Source organism: Procambarus clarkii, chromosome 16 (genome assembly GCF_040958095.1).
Source record: "Procambarus clarkii isolate CNS0578487 chromosome 16, FALCON_Pclarkii_2.0, whole genome shotgun sequence".
NCBI lineage: Eukaryota > Metazoa > Arthropoda > Malacostraca > Decapoda > Cambaridae > Procambarus > Procambarus clarkii.
Window position 1 is genome coordinate 188,214 of NC_091165.1, and position 17,478 is coordinate 205,691.

The following is a 17,478-nucleotide window of genomic DNA, read 5'->3' on the forward strand; positions in this document are numbered from 1 at the left end:
GATGGGAACATCAAATGATCTGATATTCCCATCACTGAAAAATAAAAACAGATAAAAAAAATGATATGAAAAAATAGAAAATAAAATATACTCATGAAATGAACAGAATGGTTAACAACGCAGCTCAATTGCAATGCAATGTCACAATAACATTTAAATATACTTTAAGATATAATCTAGAAGAAAATAAGGATATTGAAACGGTTCATGAACTCTATTTCAATAAAGGACACTATGGGGAACTTTGAAAAATAGTTATTGAGTATAATTAGACAGACTTGTTGCTAGGCAGAGGAGTAATGAGATATATGGCAAATTTTGCAAAATATACAATGAAGGTACACAAACATTCATACCCAAACAAAGCAAAATGCTAGGTAAGAACAAAGCATTTGGCCCGTAGGAGAAAGGAGATACCCACAAGACTAGAATACAAGTCATTAACAAGCATGCAAGTATAATACATAATACATGCAGACATATATATAATCCAAAAAAATGTCAAATTTACGTACTTATTATTACATTACAAATACAGTATCCAAGGTTTTGAAGACACGTTTCCTCTTGCGCCCAACGAGTGAATACTGAGACCAGACCCCATAGGTCCCTATCCTCCTCATCATTCGTCTCACTGTGTCTCCACAGCTTGCACCGCCCATTTGAGACAGCGTCTGGACCTGTTAAAATAATGCATAAGCTGTAAGGTAATAGAGAATAATATATATCTTTCAATCTCAACATTAGATTTTCTAATTTCCAACTGTATTAAATAAATAGCATTAAAATATTTTCCTTCTTAACTATTACAAAAATCAACGAATTTGAGTAACTTTTGCTTTTGTTTTATTTGTACCTTAAACATAACACTGAACAATCAATTATGTGCCACCCCACCTTCCTTCATCTGCAAAAAAACTAATCAAAAGACATATGTACAAGGCTAAAAAAATTCAGCAACACTTACCATACTCAGGCTAAAAGAATTAAGCAACACTTACCATACTCTTTTTATATTCACTGTTAACTTTTAGCTCATGTGACAGACTTTCCACCTGCTCAACAGTTTCAAGTGGGGATGGAAGAATGTCTTCCAGGATTGGTATATCTCCATGTGTTTTTGACATATGGGTTTCCGTCATTTTGACAATATTCAGGATATCCCCTGATAAAAATGTCAATTTTGATAATTCCTTCATCATGTATTCCATTATGCCAAAACCATAATCATAATCATCTGTATCAAACCTTATTACAGGTAAAACCAGTAGGCAGTCTACTGTATTTTATCAAACCGTTATTAGTATAATAGATCTCGTAATAATTTTGCAAAAATAATGGCATTTACTATTTTTAAAAGATTATTAGCAAATTTACACAAATGGTGCATTCGGAAGACAAAACCAATTTTTCACTTTTGACAATTGAGCACCTGCTACATCCAGATTCTAGGGAGGAAAGGAAGGACGATCTTACTGGATCCCATAGCCTCTCCGAGGCACAAACCAGGCTTTTACACAAACCCCCCCCCCCCCCCCTGCACCCGAGCTTTTTAAAATAGTAAATGCCACTATTTTTGCAAAATTATTACGAGATCTATTATTCTAGAGAATAATGCATATAAATGCATATATGCATATAAATACAAAAGTAAATCAAATCTTATCCTTGTATAATATACAAGCTGATGTGAGATCCCTGTCTACAGGTGGACTGGAACTATTATCCAGTAGGCAGTCTACTGTATTTTATCAAACCGTTATTAGTATAATAGATCTCGTAATAATTTTGCAAAAATAATGGCATTTACTATTTTTAAAAGATTATTAGCAAATTTACACAAATGGTGCATTCGGAAGACAAAACCAATTTTTCACTTTTGACAATTGAGCACCTGCTACATCCAGATTCTAGGGAGGAAAGGAAGGACGATCTTACTGGATCCCATAGCCTCTCCGAGGCACAAACCAGGCTTTTACACAAACCCCCCCCCCCCCCCCTGCACCCGAGCTTTTTAAAATAGTAAATGCCACTATTTTTGCAAAATTATTACGAGATCTATTATTCTAGAGAATAATGCATATAAATGCATATATGCATATAAATACAAAAGTAAATCAAATCTTATCCTTGTATAATATACAAGCTGATGTGAGATCCCTGTCTACAGGTGGACTGGAACTATTATCCAGTAGGCAGTCTACTGTATTTTATCAAACCGTTATTAGTATAATAGATCTCGTAATAATTTTGCAAAAATAATGGCATTTACTATTTTTAAAAGATTATTAGCAAATTTACACAAATGGTGCATTCGGAAGACAAAACCAATTTTTCACTTTTGACAATTGAGCACCTGCTACATCCAGATTCTAGGGAGGAAAGGAAGGACGATCTTACTGGATCCCATAGCCTCTCCGAGGCACAAACCAGACTTTTACACAAACCCCCCCCCCCTGCACCCGAGCTTTTTAAAATAGTAAATGCCACTATTTTTGCAAAATTATTACGAGATCTATTATTCTAGAGAATAATGCATATAAATGCATATATGCATATAAATACAAAAGTAAATCAAATCTTATCCTTGTATAATATACAAGCTGATGTGAGATCCCTGTCTACAGGTGGACTGGAACTATTATCCAGTAGGCAGTCTACTGTATTTTATCAAACCGTTATTAGTATAATAGATCTCGTAATAATTTTGCAAAAATAATGGCATTTACTATTTTTAAAAGATTATTAGCAAATTTACACAAATGGTGCATTCGGAAGACAAAACCAATTTTTCACTTTTGACAATTGAGCACCTGCTACATCCAGATTCTAGGGAGGAAAGGAAGGACGATCTTACTGGATCCCATAGCCTCTCCGAGGCACAAACCAGGCTTTTACACAAACCCCCCCCCCCCCTGCACCCGAGCTTTTTAAAATAGTAAATGCCACTATTTTTGCAAAATTATTACGAGATCTATTATTCTAGAGAATAATGCATATAAATGCATATATGCATATAAATACAAAAGTAAATCAAATCTTATCCTTGTATAATATACAAGCTGATGTGAGATCCCTGTCTACAGGTGGACTGGAACTATTATCCAGTAGGCAGTCTACTGTATTTTATCAAACCGTTATTAGTATAATAGATCTCGTAATAATTTTGCAAAAATAATGGCATTTACTATTTTTAAAAGATTATTAGCAAATTTACACAAATGGTGCATTCGGAAGACAAAACCAATTTTTCACTTTTGACAATTGAGCACCTGCTACATCCAGATTCTAGGGAGGAAAGGAAGGACGATCTTACTGGATCCCATAGCCTCTCCGAGGCACAAACCAGACTTTTACACAAACCCCCCCCCCCTGCACCCGAGCTTTTTAAAATAGTAAATGCCACTATTTTTGCAAAATTATTACGAGATCTATTATTCTAGAGAATAATGCATATAAATGCATATATGCATATAAATACAAAAGTAAATCAAATCTTATCCTTGTATAATATACAAGCTGATGTGAGATCCCTGTCTACAGGTGGACTGGAACTATTATCCAGTAGGCAGTCTACTGTATTTTATCAAACCGTTATTAGTATAATAGATCTCGTAATAATTTTGCAAAAATAATGGCATTTACTATTTTTAAAAGATTATTAGCAAATTTACACAAATGGTGCATTCGGAAGACAAAACCAATTTTTCACTTTTGACAATTGAGCACCTGCTACATCCAGATTCTAGGGAGGAAAGGAAGGACGATCTTACTGGATCCCATAGCCTCTCCGAGGCACAAACCAGGCTTTTACATAACCCCCCCCCCTGCACCCGAGCTTTTTAAAATAGTAAATGCCATTATTTTTGCAAAATTATTACGAGATCTATTATACTAATAACGGTAAATAAATAATAAATAGTAAATAAATCAAAATCAGTTACATTATTTTATCTTATTCATAGCATAAATGTTCTCGAAGATTACTAAAAAGAAATTGAATTAGACTACAGCAAATTGGCAAACTTTACCTTGTATCTGTTTCCACCGAGTTTGTTTGGGGCGTTCTTCAACATATCAGCAATACTTGTCTCAACATCTCTTTCAGTTGCATTAGTGTGGGTGTTGATACAGGCTTCTGGAAATTTATAAGAATTAATTAATATATATAATTATAATTCACTTTGCTATTCCCCATTCCACAGTCCTCTCGTCCTTCCCACTTCCCTGTCCCCACATCATCCCCACTATTCCCACTTCCCTGTCCCATCGTCCTCCTTACCATTTTCCCCTCCCCTGTCCTTCTTCCTCCCCCACCATCTCCCATTCACCTGTCCCTTTGTCCTCCCCAGCATTCCCCTGTCCCCACCATCCCCAACTCCCCAGTCCCCTCGTCCTCCCCACCATTACCCTCTCCTCTGTCCCCTCGTCTTCCCCACCATACCCCCCTCTCGTCCTCCCCACCATTCCAAACTACCTCATCCGATGCATTCTATAATGGTCTGATGCTTCCATCAGAAAATTGGGAACATCAAATGATCTGATATTCCCATCACTGAAAAATAAGAACAGCTAAAAAAATGAAATGAAAAAAATAAAAAAATAAACTATACTCATGAAATGAACAGTATGGTAAACAACACAGCTCAATTTCAATGCAATGTCACACAAAATTATTAAATCGAAATGAAAATAAATTGAAATCTATGAAAATTCAAATTATCAATACAATCGGAAATATTGAAATAATATCGCAACATAATATAGTGTGGGTTGCTCTTACGTGCAACAGACGGTGCTGTTTTTCAAAAAAGGCATGGTTTTACCTGTCACAAGTGTGGCATCTATACTTATACTCACGAAATGAACGGTATGGTAAACAACATAGCTCAATTGCAATGCAATGTCACAATAACATTTAATAACAATAATAACAATAACATTTAAATATACTTTAAGATATAATCTAGAAGAAAATAAGAACATTGAAACGGTTCATGAACTCGATTTCAATAAAGGACACTATGGGGAACTTTGAAAAACAGTTAATGAGTATAATTAGACAGACTTGTTGCTAGGCAGAGGAGTAAATAATGAGATATATGGCAAATTTTGCAAAATATACGGCACACAAACATTCATACCCAAACAAAGCAAAATGCTAGGTAAGAACAAAGCAGTTGGCCCGTAGGGGAAAGGAGATACCCACAAGACTGGAATACAAGTCATTAACAAGCACACAAGTACTACACTACACAACAACCGCACTACTACCAGAACTGGACGAATCACTACCAAAACAACACATTGCACATCACCTACCAAAACAACACAACACAACACAAGCATTGGCAAAGAATTATAGACCAGTTGCACTAACATCCCACATAATAAAATTATTTGAGAGTGATCAGGAGTCAGATTACTAGTTTTATAGAGACCAATGACCTCCACAATCCAGGCCAACAAGGATTTAGAGCAGTTTCTATGATCGAGCCACTGAGATCTATAAAGAATTCTGATCAAGAAAGAGATCTAGGGGTGGTTTTAGATAGAAAACTATAACCTGAGGATCATATTAAGAACATTCTGCGAGGGGCCTATGCTACACTTTTTAACTTTAGAATTGCTTTTAAATACATAGGTCAAAAAGTTTTAAAAGTTTTAAAAGTTTTTTAAACCTCTCGTGTATCATGAGTGTGTTAAAGCATCAGATGGTGCATTCAGATGATGAATATTACCTAGTTCCTTCATCTGGGAAGAATGAACACATATTGGTGCATTCGGATGATAAAAACTAACTACTGTAGTTTAATTGATCAACAGACTGTATATCATATGCAGACTGTATGTGGATCTGCGGGCCACTCCAAACAACAGCCTGGTGGACCAAGCTCCACCAGGGCTAAAGCACAAAGTGATATAGATGTGATAGAGAAACTAGGTCAAATGGAGGAGTAGGTCTGTATATTAAACAGCACCTGACGTGCACAGAGCTACTAAACTCAATGTGGTGGTAGAGTGGTGGGGGGGGGGGAAACATTGCAGAAAAAAACAAAAATACAATTTGGTCAACAAAACAGCATTGTTTAAAATAGAAGACATGGGTTGTCATTTTGGGGGTAAGGTAGGTTACATTGAGTTAATTAGTTAGTACTTAGTTTTTATCTTAAACTGGTTGGGAGAGGTACAGTGTTGCTGTGCTGGTGAAAGAACACCTAAAGGTAAATTAAATAATGATTGCGAATCCACAAGAAGTTGACATAATATCGCTAGAGATCTGCAATCAGGATGATAAACTTTCCTTAAAGAATTTGACAAACACTTGCTGATAGGACATGAAGTAAATGAAATGTATGTCAAGTTTTGTGAAATATATGATATAAAGCACAACAAAATTTGTACCAAAGGAGAGATGCAGAACTAGGAAAAGGGGTTTGTTCAACAGAAATTGCGAGAGGGCCTGAGACCCAAACACACACAAATGGAATCAATATATAGCAAGAGGCCAAACCCCCAAACATACAAGCGATGCAAAGATGCGAGAAACAGCAGCAGCATTAAGGAGAGGGACTTAAGGACCATAAATAAAGTGTGAAAATAAACTCGAGTAAATTTTTTTAACTACTCTCGACAGTGAAGAAAAACAAATATTCAGACGATTTGTGTTAGAATCATTAATCTTACACTTTCGGTCATATTCAACAACACAAATACATACACACACATTCCTGTTGCTGTAGCAAGTGAAGAATTACACACACAGATCACAATAACGTGATGCATCAAATGAACAAATCCACAAGGGCCGTGACGAGGATTCGAACCTGCGTCCGGGAGCATCCCAGACACTGCCTTAATCGACTGAGCTACAACAGGGTAAAAGGGTTGAAACCGAAGTTCTACTGAACTTACTGGATCCCATAGCCTCTCCGAGGCACAAACCAGGTTTTTACACAACCCCCCCCCCCTGCACCCGAGCTATGTCAACAGGCCGTTCTCCCTCTTCGCCCTTCCGAATGCACCATATCAGTAAATTTTTTAATAATCTTTTAAAAATAGTAAATGCCACTATTTTTGCAAAATTATTACGAGATCTATTATTCTATAGAATAATGCATATAAATGCATATATGCATATAAATACAAAACATAAATACAAAAGTAAATGTAAATAATTTTACCTTGCACCTAGATCCACCAAGCCTGTATGGCGCGCGTTTCAGTACTTCGGAAATCTAGAACTATCTTGAATCTCTAATCTGCAATGAAACAATACATATTATTGCACTTACCAAAACATGGATGAATGTAGAAAATACAGAACTATTAGCTGAATATCAAATAAATGGATTTAATCTATTTCACACAGATAGATATATTACACCGTGTATATTAGGTAATACCTAACATACACGCCTCCACACACACTACATTTGAAATGTAGTCTCAAAAAGACTACATTTCAACAGCAAAAATTACTCCATAAAAAAATAATTAAATTATTGACCAACATGAGAGAGGGTTAGCCAACATGAGGGTTGTGTTGATTGCCTGAAAATATTTAAATTGTGTAATGTATTGAATGGCATTTTTCAAGTTACAACATTTTTTAAATTACTGAACTAGGTTCTAGGCTTTGCTAGGCTTAATTCAATTATTACAGATAAGCCTAACCTAGCCTAGAACCCAGTGGGTTTTCTTCCTATTGGGGAGTGTTGTACATGCCTCGCCTCCACATACACACTAGCACAGCCAGGCCTCGCCTCCACATACACACTAGCACAGCCAGGCCTCGCCTCCACATACACCAGCACTGCCAGGCCTCGCCTCGCCTCCACATACACCAGCACTGCCAGGCCTCGCCTCCACATTTAAACCAACCAAGCCCACAAATACGTTAACATGGACCAGCATTACACCGTCTAACATACTCTGTCAGATGTAACAACTAAATTTGTGAATTCAAGACCAAATCTATTGTATAACACAGTGTTAGTACGAGAAAAACATTACTTACATTCGAAGCCGTGTTTTAAAATGGCGGCGGTCTTGTACTGACGCTCCAAACTGTGTGTTCGTTTGCGTATGATGAACGTGTGACAATTTACTACAACAATTATTTAATTATTCTTATTCTTTATTTTAATATTTTTAGGGTACATGAAATTTCAAACTTATTTGCACACAATAATATAATTGCATTGTCATAACCTTTATATATTACGGAAAATACGATGACATGAACGAAGTCAAAGTGAAGTTGAAGTCAAAGTCATTCGCCGAACGTATTAGTCATTTTTTTTCATACATACATAGTTGATTTACAAACATAATGTTGGATTTATAGATTTATTTATAAATTTGTATTTATTTACCTGTATTTACCCAAGTCTTTCCTAAATCTAAACTTATCCAATTTATACCCATTGTTTCGTGTTCTATCTTGTGTTGACAATTTTAATACCCTATTAATATCCCCTTTGTTATATCTATTCAGGAAATTGTGGTTGATCTCGAACCCATTGATAATGTGACGACTTATACAGAATTTTGTAACTATATCATCAAGATTGTAACCAGCTTAGCTAAATGTAGTGTGGGGTTCAGTCCCTAAGCCCATATATGTGCCTCTCTAACCATTTAGGTTACAGGGCAAAAACATAAAAACAAAGGTAACTGCAGAAGGCCTATTGGCCCATACCAGGCAGCTCCTATCTATAACAGATAAACACTAAGTACTACCTAATTAACTCAATGTAACCTACCAACCTAACCCCCAAAATGTCAATCCATATCTTTTATTTTAAACAATGCTGTTTTGTTGACCAAATTGTATTTTTACTCTTTTTCTGTCATGTTTCTCCCACCCCTGTTTTTTCCCTTTTTTCTTATTTTTTCTCAACATAATTCATACTTTAATTATGCGGATCAGGACATCACCTGATCAAACACATCAAACATCGTTTGACCACCATCAAACACACACATTTCGTGTGTGTTTGACGCTCACTGATATGTACCAGCGTTGTTTTATATATGGTGCTATTCTATCTTACGCTTTGTTGCTCTTTTTTACCTACGGGCTCATAGAACATTCTATTGCGAAAACATTGGCACAAAAATGAATGACGTACATACAATAATAATGTCAGGACAGTGATATAATTATAAACTTTCAAAGCACTGTATCGCCCATGTGTCGTCTTGTCACCAATACTGGGTAACAGTTCCGCCACTTCCCACACTCTTGCGGGTGGGCAGCGACCATTATTCTACGTTTATATTCATATCACCGTGTTGGGAATTTCATTGCGAGTACATTGATACCAAAATTAACGCTGTAGGACAAGTGTGGAAGTGATAACAATCCCAAGAGTAAAAACATTTTGTTGCTCTTGGGCACTCACGGCGAGTCATCTACGTAGGTATTTATTGGGTGCTGGTATTCATATAACTTTTGGTGACCGTTTTTGCTGATTTTCTTCTAGAGAATGTTATTGCGAACACGTTGGTACCAAAATGAAATACATAGCTCGAGAACTAAGGTCAGGAGAGTAAAAAGAGTATACACATTTTTGTTTTGACGCTTAATTAAGGTTATTGTGAGTACTCATCGCCTGCCTAGAAACTGGAACTAGTAATTCCATCTATCATACATATCATACAAGAGGAGCCACACATCTATGGATCATCCAATAAAATCAGCAGACTTCTAGATGTTACTACTGCTCGGCTTAGACTCGGTTACAAGTATCTCTGGGAATTCTCATTATCTGCTGATGTAGACCTGACCAAATGTAAACTGTGTCAACAAAATTATTCGCACACCCTCCGTCACTATGTGATGGAGTGCGAAAAGATACATGAATTTAGAGACAATTCTATAACCAATGTTCCAGCGATGTGTCAATATTTCATTCAAAATGATCTGCTACCAGAAATTTTAGCCAAATATCCCCAGTTTGCTAACTGTAGATAACAACTAAGTGATTGTAACCTATCCACCGCTGCCCACTGGATGGGGGACGGTGTGCAGGACAAACATATAAATTTTGATACTAGCTCTCCACATATGTCAGTTGCTTAATTTAGAACCTGTACTTGAGGTCGATCTCGAACCCATTGTTGATGTGATGACTTATATTGAATTTTGTAACTAGCTCATCAAGATTGTAACTTGCTTAGCTAAATGAATTGTGGGGTTCAGTCCCTAAGCCCATATATGTGCCTCTCTAACCATTTAGGTTACAGGGCAAAAACATAAAAACAAAGGTAACTGCAGAAGGCCTATTGGCCCATACCAGGCAGCTCCTATCTATAACAGATAAACACTAAGTACTACCTAATTAACTCAATGTAACCTACCAACCTAACCCCCAAAATGTCAATCCATATCTTTTATTTTAAACAATGCTGTTTTGTTGACCAAATTGTATTTTTACTCTTTTTCTGTCATGTTTCTCCCACCCCTGTTTTTTCCCTTTTTTCTTATTTTTTCTCAACATAATTCATACTTTAATTATGCGGATCAGGACATCACCTGATCAAACACATCAAACATCGTTTGACCACCATCAAACACACACATTTCGTGTGTGTTTGACGCTCACTGATATGTACCAGCGTTGTTTTATATATGGTGCTATTCTATCTTACGCTTTGTTGCTCTTTTTTACCTACGGGCTCATAGAACATTCTATTGCGAAAACATTGGCACAAAAATGAATGACGTACATACAATAATAATGTCAGGACAGTGATATAATTATAAACTTTCAAAGCACTGTATCGCCCATGTGTCGTCTTGTCACCAATACTGGGTAACAGTTCCGCCACTTCCCACACTCTTGCGGGTGGGCAGCGACCATTATTCTACGTTTATATTCATATCACCGTGTTGGGAATTTCATTGCGAGTACATTGATACCAAAATTAACGCTGTAGGACAAGTGTGGAAGTGATAACAATCCCAAGAGTAAAAACATTTTGTTGCTCTTGGGCACTCACGGCGAGTCATCTACGTAGGTATTTATTGGGTGCTGGTATTCATATAACTTTTGGTGACCGTTTTTGCTGATTTTCTTCTAGAGAATGTTATTGCGAACACGTTGGTACCAAAATGAAATACATAGCTCGAGAACTAAGGTCAGGAGAGTAAAAAGAGTATACACATTTTTGTTTTGACGCTTAATTAAGGTTATTGTGAGTACTCATCGCCTGCCTAGAAACTGGAACTAGTAATTCCATCTATCATACATATCATACAAGAGGAGCCACACATCTATGGATCATCCAATAAAATCAGCAGACTTCTAGATGTTACTACTGCTCGGCTTAGACTCGGTTACAAGTATCTCTGGGAATTCTCATTATCTGCTGATGTAGACCTGACCAAATGTAAACTGTGTCAACAAAATTATTCGCACACCCTCCGTCACTATGTGATGGAGTGCGAAAAGATACATGAATTTAGAGACAATTCTATAACCAATGTTCCAGCGATGTGTCAATATTTCATTCAAAATGATCTGCTACCAGAAATTTTAGCCAAATATCCCCAGTTTGCTAACTGTAGATAACAACTAAGTGATTGTAACCTATCCACCGCTGCCCACTGGATGGGGGACGGTGTGCAGGACAAACATATAAATTTTGATACTAGCTCTCCACATATGTCAGTTGCTTAATTTAGAACCTGTACTTGAGGTCGATCTCGAACCCATTGTTGATGTGATGACTTATATTGAATTTTGTAACTAGCTCATCAAGATTGTAACTTGCTTAGCTAAATGAATTGTGGGGTTCAGTCCCTGAGCCCATTATGTGCCTCTGTAACCCTTTCCACAACCGCCCACAAGATGGGTATGGGGTGCATAATGGGGTGGGGTGTCTTGGCCAAACGTGCCACATCAAAACCACAAGTTGACATTGAATGTGAATTAACAATGAGACAAGTAAGATTTATACTAATACATTTATACTAACTCTGTTGAGCGTTGACCATTTATACATCAAATCTGTTGATGTGAGCACTTTAGTTTAGTCTGCCGTTTAAAGAAAAAAAGAGCATATCAATGGTATATCACAGAAAACGAATTTATCATAAACTCATGTATTTGTCTTATCATATTGAACTGCATTCATATTTTTAATATATAACAATATGAATATACAAATTTCTGTAAATCCCCTACCTTGTTGGAATCTGTGGAAATGAATGAGCAAATGTGCTGGCTGAAGGCGCTGAAGGAAACCACATTGGTTTCATTTTGGATACAAATGTCCATGGAAATTCAAAATGGAAACTAATTATATAGTTGAACCTGCAGAGACGAGTTTAAGAATCTGTGTTGAGAGTGATGGACACAGCCTTCACAATTATACTTCAGAGAATGTAAACATCTAAGAGTCATTAGAAATATGTGTAGAATAATAAACCCTACATTGTTTGAGTTAGGGAAAACACCATTTGTGATATATAGATACTATAGCTGTTCCTAAAGATTCACCCTTTTTTGCACCAGCAAGATAACATATAAGATTTTAAGAGTTGACGAATGTTAATATTCTTGTTTGATAAACTGTGAACTTGAGACATAGTTAATAAGAACATATTAACACAACAAAATGTTTTCAAAATCCTTAACACCACTTTCCAGCAACTTATATAATTTATATAAATTATTTTAGAGAATAATACATAAATTATATATTTAAACATGATATAGTGTTTAGTGGAATGTATAAGGAGTCAAATTGTGTTAAAAAGAGCAATTTTTAGAAAATTTGGAAAAATACTTTTTTCTGTTCAAATTATAACTAAATGGATTATAAAGGTTTCACTCAGCCAATATATATCATTCACAATTTATTAATGAATTTTACAAAAAAACACCATAAATTTTATATTTAAACATGTAAAAACTATTTGTTTTACATTTGGAAGAAAATAATTGTAGAAAAACAATTTATAATTAAACCTTTGTGTTTGGATTTTTTGAGTAAAAGTTTCTCAAAGGCTCTCCTGCACCATTCTCAATGCAAATCATTCCCACACCTATGGCAAGAGATAGGCGAACGTTGTGTAGATGATTTGTGTTTGCTGGGATAGCTGTTCCTAAAGATTCACCCTTTTTTGCACCAGCAAGATAACATATAAGATTTTAAGAGTTGACGAATGTTAATATTCTTGTTTGATAAACTGTGAACTTGAGACATAGTTAATAAGAACATATTAACACAACAAAATGTTTTCAGAATCTTTAACACCACTTTCCAGCAACTTATATAATTTATATAAATTATTTTAGAGAATAATACATAAATTATATATTTAAACATGATATAGTGTTTAGTGGAATGTATAAGGAGTCAAATTGTGTTAAAAAGAGCAATTTTTAGAAAATTTGGAAAAATACTTTTTTCTGTTCAAATTATAACTAAATGGATTTTAAAGGTTTCACTCAGCCAATATATATCATTCACAATTTATTAATGAATTTTACAAAAAAACACCATAAATTTTATATTTAAACATGTAAAAACTATTTGTTTTACATTTGGAAGAAAATAATTGTAGAAAAACAATTTATAATTAAACCTTTGTGTTTGGATTTTTTGAGTAAAAGTTTCTCAAAGGCTCTCCTGCACCATTCTCAATGCAAATCATTCCCACACCTATGGGAAGAGATAGGCGAACGTTGTGTAGATGATTTGTGTTTGCTGGGAGGGATGCAGAGTCTCATGAAAGGGATGCAGGAGTTCAAGAGAGGGATGCAGAGGCTCAAGAGAGTGATTCAGAGGCTTACGAGAGTGATGCAGAGGCTTAAGAGAGTGATGCAGAGGCTTAAGAGAGGGATGCAGAGGCTCAAGAGAGGGATGCAGAGGCTCAAGAGAGGGATGCAGGGGCTCAAGAGAGGGATGCAGAGGCTTAAGTGAGGGATGCAGAGGCTCAAAAAAGGGATACAGACGCTTACGAGGGTGATGCAGAGGCTCAAGGGAGTGATGCAGGGGCTCAAGAGAGAGATGCAAAGGCTCAAGTGAGGGATGCAGAGGCTCATGGGAGGGATGCAGGAGTTCAAGAGAGGGATGCAGAGGCTCAAGAGAGGGATGCAGACGCTCAAGTGAGGGATGCAGAGGCACAAGAGAGGGATGCAGAGGCTCTTGAGAGTGACGCAGAGGCTCAGGAGAGGGATGCAGAGGCTCATGAGAGGGATGCAGGAGTTCAAGAGAGTGATGCAGAGGCTCAAGAGAGTGATGCAGAGGCTAAAGAGAGAAATGCAGGGGCTTAAGAGAGTGATGCAGAGGTTCAAGCGAGTGAAACAGAGGCACAAGAGAATGATGTAGAGACTTAAGTGAGGGATGCAGAGGCTCAAGAGAATGATGCAGGGGCTCAAGAGAATGATGCAGAGGCTTAAGAGAGGGATGCAGAGGATCAAGAGAGTGAAGCAGAGGCTTCAGAGAGGATTGCAGAGGCTAAAAAGAATGATGCAGAGGCTTAGGAGAAGGATGCAGAGGCTTAAGAGAGGGAAGAAGAGGCTCAAGACAGTGATGCAGAGGCTCAAGAGAGTGATGCAGAGGCTCAACAGAGTGATTCAGAGGCTTACGAGAGTGATTCAGAGACTTAAGAGAGTGATGCAGAGGCTTAAGAGAGGGATGCAGAGGCTCAAGAGAGGGATGCAGAGGCTCAAGAGAGGGATGCAGGGGCTGAAAAGAGGGATGCAGAGGCTCAAGTGATGGAAGCAGAGGCACAAGAGAGGGATGCAGAGGCTCCTGAAATGGACGCAGAGGCTCAAGAGAGGGATGCAGAGGCTTAAAAGAGGGATGCAGGGGCTCAAGAGAGGGAAGCAGAGGATCAAGTGATGGAAGCAGAGGCACAAGAGAGGGATGCAGAGGCTCTTGAGATTGACGCAAAGGCTCAAGTGAGGGATTCAGAGGCTCATGGAAGGGATGCAGGAGTTCAAGAGAGGGATGCAAAGGCTCAAGAGAGGGATGCAGAGGCTCAAGAGAGGGATGCAGAGGCTCAAGAGAGTGATTCAGAGGCTTACGAGAGTGATGCAGAGGCTTAAGAGAGTGATGCAGAGGCTTAAGAAAATGATGCAGAGGCTCAAAAGAGGGATGCAGATGCTTAAAATGGTGATGCAGATGCTCAAGAGAGTGATGCATAGGCTTAAGAGAGTGATGCAGAGGCTCAAGAGAGTGATGCAGAGGCTACAGAGAGTGATGTAGAGGCTTAAGAGAGGGATGCAGAGGCTCAAGCGAGGGATGTAGGGGCTCAAAAGAGTGATGCAGAGGCTCAAGAGAGTGATGCAGAGGCTCAAGAGAGGGATGCAGAGGCTTAAGAGAGTGATGCAGAGGCTGAACAGAGTGTTGCAGAGGCTTAACAGAGGGATACAGAGGCTCAGGAGAGTGATGCAAAGGCTCAAGATAGTGATGCAGAGGCTACAGAGAGTGATGCAGAGGCTTAAGAGAGGGATGCAGAGGCTCAAGCGAGGGATGTAGGGGCTCAAAAGAGTGATGCAGAGGCTCAAGAGAGTGATGCAGAGGCTCAAGAGAGGGATGCAGAGGCTTAAGAGAGGGATGCCTAGGCTCAAGAGAGGGATGTAGAGGCTCAAGAGAGTGATGCAGAGGCTCAAGAGAGTGATGCAGAGGCTGAAGAGAGTGTTGCAAAGGCTTACGAGAGGGATGCAGAGGCTCAAGAGAGTGATGCAGAGGCTTAAGAGAGGGATGCCTAGGCTCAAGAGAGGGATGTAGAGGCTCAAGAGTGTGATGCAGAGGCTCAAGAGAGTGATGCAGAGGCTGAAGAGAGAGATGCAGGGGCTTAAGAGAGTGATGCAGAGGTTCAAGAGAGTGATGCAGAGGCACAAGAGAATGATGTATAGACTTAAGCGAGGGATGCAGAGGCTCAAGAGAATATTGCAGGGGCTCAAGAGTATGATGCAGAGGCTTAAGAGAGGGATACAGAGGATCAAGAAAGTGATGCAGAGGTTTCAGAGAGGAATGCTGAGGCTAAAAAGAATGATGCAGAGGCTTAAGAGAGGGATGCAGAGGCTGAAGAGAATGCTGCAGAGGCTTTAGAGAGGGATGCACAGGCTCAAGAGAGGGATGCAGAGGCTGAAGAGAGTGATGCAGAGGCTCAAGAGAGTGATGCAGAGGCTCAATAGAATGATGCAGAGGCTTAAGAGAGGGATGCAGAGGCTTAAGAGAATAATGCAGGGGCTCAATAGAATGATGCAGAGGCTTAAGAGAGGGATGCAGAGGCTGAAGAGAATGATGCAGAGGCTTAAGAGAGGGATGCACAGGCTTAAGAGAGGGATGCAGAGGCTCAAGAGAGTGATTGAGAGGCTCAAGAGAGTGATGCAGAGGCTCAAGAGAGGGATGCAGGGGCTCAAGAGAGTGATGCAGAGGCTCAAGAGAGTGATGCAGAGGCTGAACAGAGTGATTCAGAGGCTTACAAGAGTGATGGAGAGGCTTAAGAGTGTGGTGAAGAGACTTATGAGAGGGATGCAGAGGCTCAAGAGAGGGATGCAGAGGCTCAAGAGAGGGATGCAGGGGCTCAAGAGAGGGATGCAGAGGCTCAAGTGATGGAAGCAGAGGCACAAGAGAGGGATGCAGAGGCACCTGAGATTGACGCAGAGGCACCTGAGATTGACGCAGAGGCTCAAGAGAGGGATGCAGACGCTTAAAAGAGGAATGCAGGGGCTCAAGAGAGGGATGCAGAGGCTCTTGAGATTGACGCAAAGGCTCAAGTGAGGGATGTAGAGGCTCATGGGAGGGATGCAGGAGTTCAAGGGAGGGATGCAGAGGCTCAAGAGAGGGATGCAGAGGCACATGAGAGGGATGCAGAGGCTCATGAGAGGGATGCAGTAGTTCAAGAGAGTGATGCAGAGGCTCAAGAAAGGGATGCAGAGGCTTAAGAAAGTGATGAAGAGGCTCAAGAGAGTAATTCAGAGGCTCAACGGAGTGATTCAGAGGATTACGAGAGTGATGCAGAGGCTTACGAGAGTGATGCAGAGGCTTAAGAGAGTGATGCAGAGGCTCAAGAGAGGGATACAGAGGCTCAAGAGAGTGAAGCAGAGGCTTAAGAGAGTGAGGCAGAGGCTTAGGAGAGGGATGCAGAGGCTCAAGAGAGTAATGCAGAGGCTTAAGAGGGTGATGCAGAGGCTCAAGAGAGTGATGCAGAGGATTGAGAGAGGGATGCAGGGGCTCAAGAGAGTTATGCAGAGGCTCAAGAGAGTGATTCAGAGGCTCAAGAGAGTTATGAAGAGGCTCAAGAAAGGGATGCAGAGGCCCAAGAGAGGGATGCAGAGGCTCAAGAGAGGGATGCAGAGGCTCAAGTGAGGGATGCAGAGGCACAGGAGAGGGATTCAGTGGCTCTTGAGAGTGATGCAGAGGCTCAAGAGATGGATGCAGAGGCTTACAAGAGTGATGCAAAGGCTCAAGGGACCGATGCAGAGGCTCATGAGAGAGATGCAG

The 17,478-nt window shown here is 39.1% G+C and overlaps 1 long non-coding RNA gene across 1 annotated transcript in view; it reads right to left on the minus strand.

Moving 5' to 3' along the window:
- Positions 1-8,053, minus strand: part of LOC138365396 (uncharacterized) — a 9,133-nt gene extending 1,080 nt beyond the window's left edge. The window contains exons 1-4 of the long non-coding RNA XR_011228784.1: positions 8,021-8,053; positions 7,185-7,262; positions 4,032-4,138; positions 516-680 (exon numbers count right to left, since the gene is read on the minus strand). This is a non-coding gene — a long non-coding RNA (uncharacterized lncRNA). The remainder of the gene's footprint in view (positions 1-515; positions 681-4,031; positions 4,139-7,184; positions 7,263-8,020) is intronic.
- Positions 8,054-17,478: the final 9,425 nt, after the last annotated feature.